Source organism: Protopterus annectens, chromosome 4.part0, assembly GCF_019279795.1.
Source record: "Protopterus annectens isolate FY-2018-M chromosome 4.part0, PAN1.0, whole genome shotgun sequence".
NCBI lineage: Eukaryota > Metazoa > Chordata > Ceratodontiformes > Protopteridae > Protopterus > Protopterus annectens.
The window spans coordinates 499,816,252-499,828,431 of record NC_056733.1 but is presented as its reverse complement, the minus strand read 5'-3'; positions in this window follow the sequence as shown (position 1 = coordinate 499,828,431).

The window sequence follows — 12,180 nt, the reverse complement described above, 5'->3', positions numbered from 1 at the left end:
TGAGAATTAAAATCTGTATGTTTATCTATTAAGTTGATTTAGATTAGGATGGAGTTCCATAGTTTGACAATATAGCTGGAATAGAGTGAGTCACCAGTGGCGTTATTTGATTTAGTTATGGATAGAAGAGATTTATTGTTGAAACATAGATTTCTGACTGGATGGTACTGTAATAGGGCTTGTTTTTTAAAGCAGAACAATTCCATAGTTTATAGATTGAGATAGTTTCATAGTTTATAGATCGAGGCATGGGCTGACAGTAATTGTGTTTATGTGAGGTAGTAGGGAAGATCCAGACAATTTGATTGTTTAATGGCTATATAGCAGCAAATCTTGCAATTTGTTATTGCGTCAGTCCAGTTTAGTTTTTTGGGTGGGGTATAGTTTTGTGAGTATAAGGGATGCACACAGTAGTGACAGAGGTCAATAGGCTGATGCTATATGTTAAGGTTTTTCTAACCTTGCTGATTAAATAGGGTCAGGACTTGTAGAGTGCCTCAAGTTTCTAATGGATTTGAGAATTAGATGAAGTATATGACCGTCCTACTTCATGTTTTCAGCTGTTTTAATACCTAGTTGCTTGATTTGAGGTACTGACTCTAAAGCTATGTTATTGTTTGAGGTAACAGGGAATGTATGTTTTAGAATTATGGAGCATTTTGGAGAGCATGCCATTTATTTTATTGGGCTTGAGGAGTTTAGTAGTCAGGCTTCAGTGGTTGAAAAGACATCTTGAGTGGCCTTCTGAAGTTTACCGTGGGTAGGCACTGAGCAGTTAGGAAAAGAGTCATTTGTGGGTTGTACTATTGTAGTTTGCTTTGTGGTCATAAGCAGATTGTTGGTAAAAATGAAAAATAATATGGGGCCTAAGAATGACCTTTATGGTGCACCAAAATAAATACGTGGGAAACATGATAGCTCTGTTTTCATTTAATTGCTTGTTCCATGTCTGATAGGTAACTATGGAACCAGAAATTAGCTGAGTGGAAGAGATGTCAGAAGCTGTCTTGATAGTTGAGATATGGTTATTAGTTGTGAGTGGATGCGCTTTTCATGGATTTTAGAAAATGGCTATATAATTGCAATAGAACTGCATTTTGAAAATTCAGTGGTTGCTCTACCTTTATCTAGGAGTGTTATAAATGATGCTTTCCAAAGTGTGGGGAGATAGTTTTCTCTTATGTGAATGGTTAAAAAGATTGATGTAGTATATGCCAGGTCATCTACTCTGGCTTTTGGGTATTTGGCTGGTAAGCTGCCACTGGCTAATGCTTGTGGGTTTTAATTTGAGGGATGTTTTATTTATTTATTTTTTAATTATCGAGGTTGAGATTGACAGAAAGTTGAACTGAGCATGGTAGGTATTAGCCTGAACTGTGACTGAAAGGAGGGAAGGCATTATTTCTGCTTAGTGAAATGATGGTTAAAGAAAGTGAGAGTCAGACTGGATGGCTATGCTATCTGTACTTTTTGGTTGTTGCTGGCATGTTGGAGTAGCAATAATAAAGGAGCATAAGGTGCTTTGTTCCTTTTGTAAGCTGTGGGATGGTGGTTGATTTCATAGGTTAATAGGTTCATAGGTTCATACTAGGCTATCTGCCCTGGGGCAATTATAAGCCTAGCCCGATTCTGTATGGCTTACGCCACCCCTTGATTTGAGTATACTGTGCCCTTTTTAAGGTTTAGTTTACTGTGCCCCTGTCTAAAAGTGACACAGGAGTAATCCCTGGGACAAACCTACGATCCCCCATCCACCTATCGAGATTCTTCTTGAAGAGATTCAGTGAGGTGCTCTGCCTCACATGAACTGGAATTCTATTCCAGAGCGAAGGGAGCCTCTGGGTTATGAACCTGTCCCTCCAGCAAGTTCTATTTATTTCTGTGCTGAGGTTCAAGTCCCTCGAGCATGTGGCTCTAAGGGATTTAGATTTACTGAGGTGGAGCATGTCCATTAATTCTGGATTTGACATAGCTTTGTATGTCAGGCATAGATCGCCTCGAAGTAGGCGGTATGCAACTGAGTAGAGCTGGAGTTTTTTAACCGAGCAGCATATGGCATCTGTTTGAGACCCTTGATCCTCTTGGTGAGATACTTTTGGGGTCTTTCTAATTGCTGCAGGTGTCGGGTAAGGTACATCCCAAAAGGGGCATTGTATTCTATGATGGGCCTGATGAGGGATGAATAAAGGGGCACGATTACCTCTCTTGATCTAGATGTGAAACCCTTCGTGATGAGGTGGGCTATGTAGAAGGTCTTTCTAACCACTTTGGCAATGTGGTTTTCAAAGGAGAGATTGCTATCAACTTGGGTCCCCAGGTCCCTAATAACTTTCTCTGTACTTAATGGGTTTCCACCTATGTGGTAATTTGTGGGCACATTGTTTTTGCCAAAGGGTATGACTATACATTTTTGGCATTTAGCTTTAAACCATGGTGCTGGCACCAGTTATCTGTCTCTGTGAGACCTTTTTGAAGGATGTTTGTGTCAGCTGGAGAGTCGATTATGGCACCCAGTTTGCAGTCGTCTGCGAAGTTGGTGAGCCATAGTCCTCCCACGTTTGCCTGTGCCTCGGAAAAATATATACTGAACAAGAGTGGTCCCAGGACAGAACCCTGTAGGATGCCACTTGTGACCGGTTTCGAGTCTGACATGGCTCCAGCAACTCTCACTCTGTGGGTTCTGTCTTTGAGCCAGTTTGTGACCCATCTTGTGACATAGGGGTTTAAATTTAAGCTGGATAGCTTATCTATGATGCCCGAGTGGGGTATTGTGTCAAATGCCTTTGCAAGGTCCAGATAGGCTGTGTGGACTACCTTCCCTTCATCTATGGCTTTGTTGACTGTTTCGAAGAAGTCAACCAGGTTCAAAAGGCAGGATCTGCCCTTGACAAAGCCGAACTGGGTAGGATCTAGTGTCTGTAGGTCCCCAATGTCTTTGTTTATGAGCTCCATGATGATCCTCTCCATAGCCTTGCAGACTAAGCTAGTCAGGCTTATGGGGCGATAGTTTCCAGGGTCCGTAGAGGCTCCACCTTTGTGGAGTGGGACCACTGTTGCTGTACGCCATTCTGTGGGCACATATCCTGTAGTGAGGCTGAGATTGTATAGCTGTTTTATTTGAGGGATTAGTTCCTCTTGGAGTTCATGTAGGACACAACCTGGGACACCATCTGGTCCCATGGAAGCAGTGTTTTTTGCTTTGGAGAGGGCAGCCTTCACCTGAGCATCAGAGATGTTTGGGAGGCAGCCCTCTGCCGGGATAGATACTTGTTCTTTTGGGGGGGAGGGGGTGGAGAAGTTTGCACTGAACCTGTCTGCCAGGATATTGGTGATGTCTGAGGGTTCAGTGTATTTTTTGTCGTTTAGAATCAACTCAGAACAAGTCTGGGAGTTGCATCCCAGGTTCCTAACATAACTGAAAAAAGCCTTATGATTGTCTTTGGTGTCCTGTGCAATTTTTCTCTCGAAGCTGGCCTTGGAGGATTTTATGAGGGATCGTAATTTTTTGCTAGTACTAATCAGAGATGCCTTCCCTATTAGGGATTTTGCTCTATCATGTAGTAACTTCCTCCTTCTGTTGTACAGTTTATTTATGGCAGGGGTCCACCAGACTGGACGCCTGCTTTTGGATGATTGGGTCTTGGTTTTGTTTGGGATAGCATGATCCATGCATTCCTGGAGATGTCCATAGAATGCGTTTATATAGGATTCTGCAGTTTGGGCCATAGTTTCCACTGGCCTTGGCGCCTTGAAGGATTCCACTTCGGTTTTGAGAAGTGAGAAGTTCGCTTTTGAGAAGTTTTTCACTGTGGTTTTCTGGGCTAGGGGTGGGGTTGGGATGTGGACGTCCAGTGAAATTAATTTATGGTCTGATCTTACCAATGAGGGATATACTTCTGGTGTGGAGCATAGAGTCCCCATGTTGGTAATGATCAGGTCTAGTATGTTGTCCCCTCTTGTGGGAGTGGTGACTAGTTGTTCCATAGCATTTGAGTTTATAATTTCCAGGAACCTTTGGGCTAAGGTGCTGGGGCTTGAGTAGTGCTCCCAGTCAATGTTTGGGTAGTTGAAGTCGCCCAATATAATGGTGTTCGGAGAGATCTTCATGTTCTCCAATGTTTTCAGGAAAGCCGACTGGGATTCCTGACTTTGAGAGGGTGGTCTGTAGGATGCTATAAACTGAAAAGCAGTCTTGCCCACTGTTAGTTGCACATGGATGGTCTCCGATACTTCGTGCAATGCCACTAACCTGGAGGTGTGGATATCCTTGATAAATATGGAAACTCCCCCTCATTTTGTGGTTCGGTCTGGGTTTTGGGGCCGAAAAGCATGATATGAGGTATAGCCTGGTAGTGCTGGGGTGCTCTCTGGAGCCTTGAACCAGGTTTCTGTCACTGCACAGATATCGATGTTCTCCATACTGAGGAGAGCTTCGAGTGCTTGCATCTTGAGGTTAAGACTTCTGGCGTTAAGCAGCATTACCCTTAGTTTCTTGTTCCTTGTGCTGCCTATGGGGGTGGGTTTGACTTTTGAGCCTTGCCTAAAAAAGGCACTATGGGGATGGCAAGAGCCTTTGCCAATATCCGAAAGCCCAGTGGTGACAGGTGCAAGCCGTCCCTAACGAAGCAACATGGCTTGTCGAGCATGTCATCCCAGGCTGACAGACACTGGATCCCCTTTAAATGACACCAAAATTTTAGCCAATTGTTAAAATCGATCATTTTGTCTTTGTACTGTGGCATCATTCTAGGTGAGGGTAAGATGCTGCTCAAGGTCAGGGTCATACCAGCCTGGGCTACATGATCAGAGAGCTCCTCTATGTCTCTTTTCATGTAGTCCAGGGAGGTACGTCTCAGGTCATTCACACCAGCATGTACAATGACTGAGTCATATTTGTATTTGCTTTGGAGTGACCTGAGTGCTTGCGTTATGTGGCGGATCCTAACACCCGACTGGCAGCTCACCGTGACCTTCTCTTTATTCAGCCTGGTGAGCGGGACGTCAGTGTGTCTGACAATAGAGTCACCTATTACAAGAGTATCAGGTGTGTTATTCAGCCTTAAGGGCTGTGGCTGCTTGGCACACTGACTTTGTGGGCTATGTGTTGTGCGTGTTTTGTTTTGAGGTAGCGTTTGCTTGGATGTCTGCTTTGGAGGTCTCTGTTGCTTAGGTAGATTTTTATTTAGAGCCTCCGAGTATGTTTTTGTGTATTTATGTGTTTGGTTCGTTGATGTGGTGGGACTATGTGATACTGGAATTGTGTTGTGTGAGGTTACCTTCTCCTCCTGACTGGTTACACCAGTTTTGAGATGAGAGAGCTCAGCCTCCAGTATGGCTAAATAGTTGCATCTCACATATATTTGAACCTGTTTGGAGGAGGAGAGGGTTGTCTGTGTACATGAGACAGTTGTAACATTGCCTCAAAATTCCCAGATTCACCAGCTGGACTGGAGAGGAAACCATTGACTGACCTTTGGACATGCTAGAGTAATATAGGGAAACTGAATTTAAGACGGACCAATAGAGGACAGGGTAATCGTAGAGAGTATAAGAGTAAGTAGTGCTTATGGTTTAATAGTGCTAACTTGTAGGATTACTTAATTGGACCAGTGAAGGGCCTTAGAATGAGAATATGGTGTTTAAATTGAGAGATAGAGCACTTCTAAGGGAAAAAGTGAAGAGCAGACTTTGTGGAGCCAGGAATAGTTTAAACCCAATTAGGCGGCTGCCGCTGTTGCGCTATGCACAAAAACGCGCAAAACCGCGCAAAAGAGGGTTTTAAGAGAGGAAGATGAAGGAGTTTGGAATTGACCCAAAATGGCCAATAAAATTGCAGTTTCAAGTCAGTAACCACTCCCACAGGGGCAGGCAGGCTGCTCAATGTTTTTCACTGCCACTGATCAACAGAGAGACTTCCCTTTAGCCCAAGCAAAAAATGGCCTCCAAGAAACTTTCAAACAGTTCAAGAACAGCAAGCCTGTAACTGAACTTTTTTAAATCTCAGAAAAGTGGGAAAAAAGCAAGATTTGTTTTGTTTTTTTGTTTTTTTCAGAGATAGCAGAGGTTCACAAGTATCAACAAGTTATAACAGTGCAGTAAATGACTCCACACAAGAGTGCTAGGCCAAAGACAGATAAAATGCAAGTTTTGAGAAAAAAACGATTTTAAAAATAAGTTTTGAGTAAGGAAATGTGATGTAATGTGTTTAGAAATGCAGTATTAAAATTATTCTGCATTATCAGGGGGCATTGTTTTTAGAGGGGTCACATTACATTTTGCTATGGTGAAGATGAAGGTATGTTAGTTGAAAGAGGGCAGGTTGCAAACATGTTTATATGTTACAGTATTGTTAAAGGTAGTTGGACATTAGTTGTGACAGGTAGTCTACCTGAGGTGCTTATACTGCTTAGTGGAAAGTGTCCAGTTGAGTATGGATTGTCTACCACTGTTTTGTTTATCCTAGTTAGTGTGGTAATAACATGAGTGAGGCCTTAAAAATGTATTGGGCTACTTGGTTTGTCTGAGTTAAAGAGTAGCCAGTCTATATTATGGTCACACAATATGATGCATTCTTGTGTGATTTTGTGAGATAACCAGCACCACAGGATAGCCTCTGCTATAAAAGGTGTTACATGCTAGTGGTGTATATAAAGCTATGATGCATATACTTTTGTGTTGTTTAGTATCTTGTAGGAGATGAGCAATTATAGTTCTCTTTGTTTTAAGAAAATTTTTATTAGCAATTCTAATTCTGACATTCTGGGTGTTTGTATGGATAAGATGCCTGTCCTAGTGAGTTTCTGCATATGATAGCTACTCCTCCTGCTCTCTTATTATTTCTGTCTAGTCAGAGGTTATTATAGGCTAGAGGAGGGAGGATATAGTTATCTTTTATTTGTTGCTCCAAACTGGTTTCCGTGGCTAAGATTACATCAGAAGAGTGGTATACAAAGCATGTGTGAGCATCTTGTATTTTGTTGCATATACCTTGGAGGTTTGCATTGAAGAAAAGTGACCCTTTATGGCTGTTGAGAAGGAAGGATATGTAGAATGGTAAAAAGTTTATGTGGTGGGTGTTGTCTGTGATGGCTTGGACCAGGGATAGGATAAATGACTCCACTGAGTTTTATGGATGAAATGCTATGAAGAAGGAAGGTTAGCCACTTAGCCTTATTTTTATATTTTGTCAGTGGATTTTGAGTGATATGGTTAAATGTGAGGTATTTATATGGGAAGAGGTGGGAATACGTAGTCAGCATGGTAAAGTTCATGTGCAATGCTGAGGGAGTATGATAGTATTGTACACTGTGAGGGATTGCAGGTAAATTTTGATATTATGCTAGGTGTGACTGAGATGGTATCATATATGTGAGTGTTGTGAGGAATATATGTGTAAATATACTGGTAATAAGCATTGTGTATTATTGGGGGAATAATAATATCTGTAATGTAGGAAGGTCTAACTATGATTGTTTGCAAATTTTGTGGTGTACAGTGGTTTGGGACTGGGGTCTAAAAAATCCTAGTAGTGGGAGGGTAAAATGATTTGGATGGCTTAAGTTATTTAAGTTTACTGGTTACTGGTTGATGTAGGAAGTAGTTTAATAACTGAGACAGAGGCCTGTATTGGATGGATGGACTATGTTGGTAATGGTAAGGATTTTATTGGAAGATGAGTAGAATGGGTGAAGCTGAGAAGTGAATAAATGTAGAGTTGGAGAGTTGGTGGAAATTTGGGATAGCGTATGGGAGTGAAGTGAGTCCGAGCATAAATAAAGAAAATGGAGTGGATTCAGGACAACCACAAAGCATTCTATAGCTATGTCAAAAATCTCAATGGCAACACCCAGGTCTGCTCTGAGTTACAGCACAATGGCACGAAAATTACAGAACCAACTGATATTGCTAACATCCTGGCAGACAGGTTCAGTGTTAACTTTACTCCCCTCTCACCTCCTAAAGGGCCCACATCTATACAGGAAGAATGTAGAGTACCTGTAATTACAACTACGCTGGTAAAAGTTGCACTCTCTAAAGCCAAAAACACAGCATCCATGGGACCAGACAACATCCCAGGCTGCATTTTACACGAACTTCAGAACAAACTGGCTCCCCACCTAAGCACCATGTTTAACCATAGCCTCACATCAGGCTTTTTGCCCACTGAATGGTGCACAGCAACAGTTATCCCACTCCACAAAGGGGGAACCACCACTGATCCTGGGAACTATCGCTCTATTAGCCTGACGAGCCTGGTCTGCAAGGCCATGGAACGTATCATGATGGAACTCATAAACAAAGACATTGGTAACCTCCAAACTCTGGACCCCATACAGTTTGGGTTTGTGAAAGGTAGATCATGCCTCCTGAACCTGATCACTTCTTTGAGGCAGTCACCAAAGCCGTAGATAAGGATAAGGTAGTTCACACAGCCTATCTTGACCTCACCAAGGTTTTCGACACCATCCCCCATTCTGGAATTATAGCTAAACTCACTAAACTAGGTATAAATCCCTACGTCACAAGATGGGTTACCAACAGCCTCACTGACAGAACCCACACTGTAAAAGTTGTAGACTCCAAATCTGACTTCAAACCAGTGACAAATGGAGTACCACAGGGTTCAGTCCTGGGACCTCTCCTGTTTGGTATCTACTTCTCTGAAGTACAGGCTAACACAGAAGGCCTCTGACTACTGAAGTTCGCAGATGACTGCAAACTAGGAGCCATAATCAAAACTCCTTATAATGTGGACATCCTACAAAAGGTCAGTCGAGCCCCCAAATGATGTGGACATCCTACAGAAGTGCCTCACTGAGACAGATGCCTGGTGTCAGAGCCATGGCCTCAAACTCAATGCCAAAAAGTGCATTGTCATCCCCTTTGGTAATAACTCTGTACCCATGAACTACCACATAGGTGGCAGTCTACTTGACATCGAATGTGTTATAAGAGACCTTGGGACCCAGGTGGACAGTAGTCTGTCCTTTGATAATCACATCACCACAGTAGTCAGAAAGTCCTTCTACATGGCACACTTCATCACAAAAGGGTTCTCATCCAGGAAAAAAGAGGTCATTGTTCCCCTCTACCCGACACTCATTAGACCCATTATAGAGTACAATGCCCCTTTTGGAATGTACCTCACAAGACATCTGCAGCAGCTGGAAAGGCCACAGAAGTACTTCACAAAGAGGATTATTTGCCTCAAACAGATGCCGTACACTGACCGTCTCAAAAACTCCAGCTTTACTCCACAGCATATCGCCTACTCTGAGGTGATCTCTGCCTAACATATAAAGCTATGTCAAACCCAGAGCTGTTGGAAATGCTACACCTAAAGAAATCCCAATCCCTCCGAGTTACACACTTTAGGGACCTAAACCTTGTCACCACAATAAACAGGACATGCTGGAGGGATAGATTCCTGTCCCAGAGACTTCCCATATTCTGGAACAAGCTACCCATCTATGTCAAGCAAAGTTCCTCATTAGCACTCTTCAAGAAAAATCTTGATGAGTGGATGGGAAATAGGAAATACACCCCGGGGATCACTTCTGTGGCTCTGCTCAACAGTGGCACAGATAAATAACTTTCTTGGGTGGTGTAAGCCAGGGAACCTTGTTGGCTAGGCTTACATAGGCCCCTGGGCCGATAGCCTAGTACCTACTTATGAACCTATAATCTGTTCAAGATGGCATGCTGTTTAAATACAATCTATTGATATCAGGGATGGCTCCATGTGTTGCAATTTTTTGCTTTCTTTGGTTTTAAGAATTAAAAGTAATGGTGCAGCAGTGTGGGTAGAGGACGTATACACATTAATGAGTAATACTAGTGTGGAGTTGAACAGAACTGATTTAACTTTACAGCTACTAATGAAAATATTCAGTTCTCTTAATATTACTGGCTATAGTTAAAGCTAAGCCCAGAGATTGCCTTAAAACCTACAATCTGTAATGGTAGGTGGCTGTACTGTTTCCTTTACAGGATGCTTTCTCTGACTGAAAACATTACTGCAACTAAAGGCACAGAATGCTGATGTCAGATTGCTTGTTCAGAAAACATGTAGCCTTTCAGCTGAGCTATAAATTAGGAAAAGAGAAAAGAAGAGAGGCAGATTAAAGACAAGGCTGGAAGAAATAAGAGTTAAGCTGCTTATGGTGTTCAAAGTTACTGAAAGAAAAGTGTCTTGTGTGCATCAGCACCTTCAGACTGCTTTTGGAAATTTATTGAATAACAGCCGACCACTAATAACAGGACACAGTTTGTACAGAAGATATATATGACCTAGCAGAATGCATTTATAGTTGCACAGTATTAATAAGCAGTAAATGTCATATCAGCACATAAGCAGTTCACATGTCCATTGGTTTTCTTTTCTTTTTGGTTTTCTTTTTAGTAATAAACCCACATAACATTGCCTAATAGCCATAGATATCATGAAACAACTATTGTTCCAGATCTATGTATAGTGGGTAACATTGAAAACAATAATTTGTGGTGTATATACAATCACTTCTAAAGTAATTATTAAACCAACTGATTACTACATCTACTACTGTAAAAAATTCAGAAAACAAAGTACAATCACAATAGGAAGATATGCACAACATTTCTGCAGTGCATGCTTGACGTGACAGAGCAGAAGATATTAAGATTTGCACTGGGTGTGACGAGGATGGACAGGATTAGGAATAAGTATATTAGAGGGTCAGCCCAGGTTGGACGGTTTGGAGACAAAGCCAGAGAGGCAAGATTACGTTGGTTTGGACATGTGCTGAGGAGGGATGCAGAGTATATTGGGAAAAAAGATGCTAAGGATGAAGCTGCCAGGTAACAGGAAAAGAGGAAGGCCTAAGATAAGGTTTATGGATGTGGTGAGAGAGGACATGCAGGTGGTTGGTGTGACAGAGCAAAATGCAGAGGACAGGAAGAAATGGAAACAGTTTATCTGCTGTGGCGACCCCTAATGGGAACAGCCGAAAGAAGAAGAAGAAGATGCTAAATGCTTAAAATACACACTCAGTTTACTACTGGCCCTGGCTACTGGGGTCAGTTACTTGGCGGACATTAGTTTTTATAATCCGCACTGCATCCTTTAAGTATGTCTCATTGCACGATAAACTATTACAGACATCATCCAAATGCACTGTGCATAATGCATTATCTAGTAACTGTTTTTAATTGTGCATTCCTAAATAGAAGGCAAACTTGTGAAAACTTACAATGAAATGGTAAACAGCTGGGAGGGGAAAACTATGGACTGTTACTATAGTGGACAGATTTTGAAAATGTCACCCAGTTTCAAACACACCCGTGTTTTTCCCCAAGTACAAGTGCAGTATCGGTGCGTATAATATACCTAGTCGATATGTGCAGAATGTTACACTGTGTAAAAAACAATCTGTTTGTATAATAAGTCCTCAGGTAAGTGATGTGATTTTCTTGCTTTGTTTGGTTTTAAGAAATGAAAGGAATAAGGCAGTAGTAAGAGTAAGCAAAGAGAAAGTATACATATTTATGAGTAATAGTAGTGTGACATTTAGTAGGGGTTCACACTGATTTCTCCTTACAGTAATTAAGTAAAATATACAGCTCTCATAGTATATACCTACAAATTGCTCTAAAACCTACAATTTGCAATGGTCAATAGCTGCAGTTGTTTTATTACAGGATGGCTGCTCAGGGTGAAAAGGTTAGGCATGTCAAAGGTACATGATCCTGGAGCCAGACTGCTTGCTTAGAAAATTTGTAGCCTTTTAGTTGAGAATTTGTAATGGTGGGTAGCTGCAGCTGTTTTATTTACAGGAAGCTTGCTCAAGGTGAAAAAATTTTAAAGTTAGAGGTTTGCCAGTCCACACATTTGGACATCGATAGGGACTCCGCAACTTGAAGCTACAAAACAAAAAAAGCATGTAGACTATGAGTGGGATTCAATAAACATGTAGAATTCACGCAAAGCCTACACGGAGTTTACATGTATGCATGATGATGCATGCTGAGCAGTAGCACTCATTGCATATTCATGCCACACCATGATTAAATATAAATAAGCGAGGTTTCGTAAACCATATAAGTGTACACGGATAGGACTCCTGTTTAAATCAGAGCACTGAAGGTCTGTGGTTTTGGGCGGAATGCCACAATAATCACCAAGGCTTCACAGATAGCTCTCAA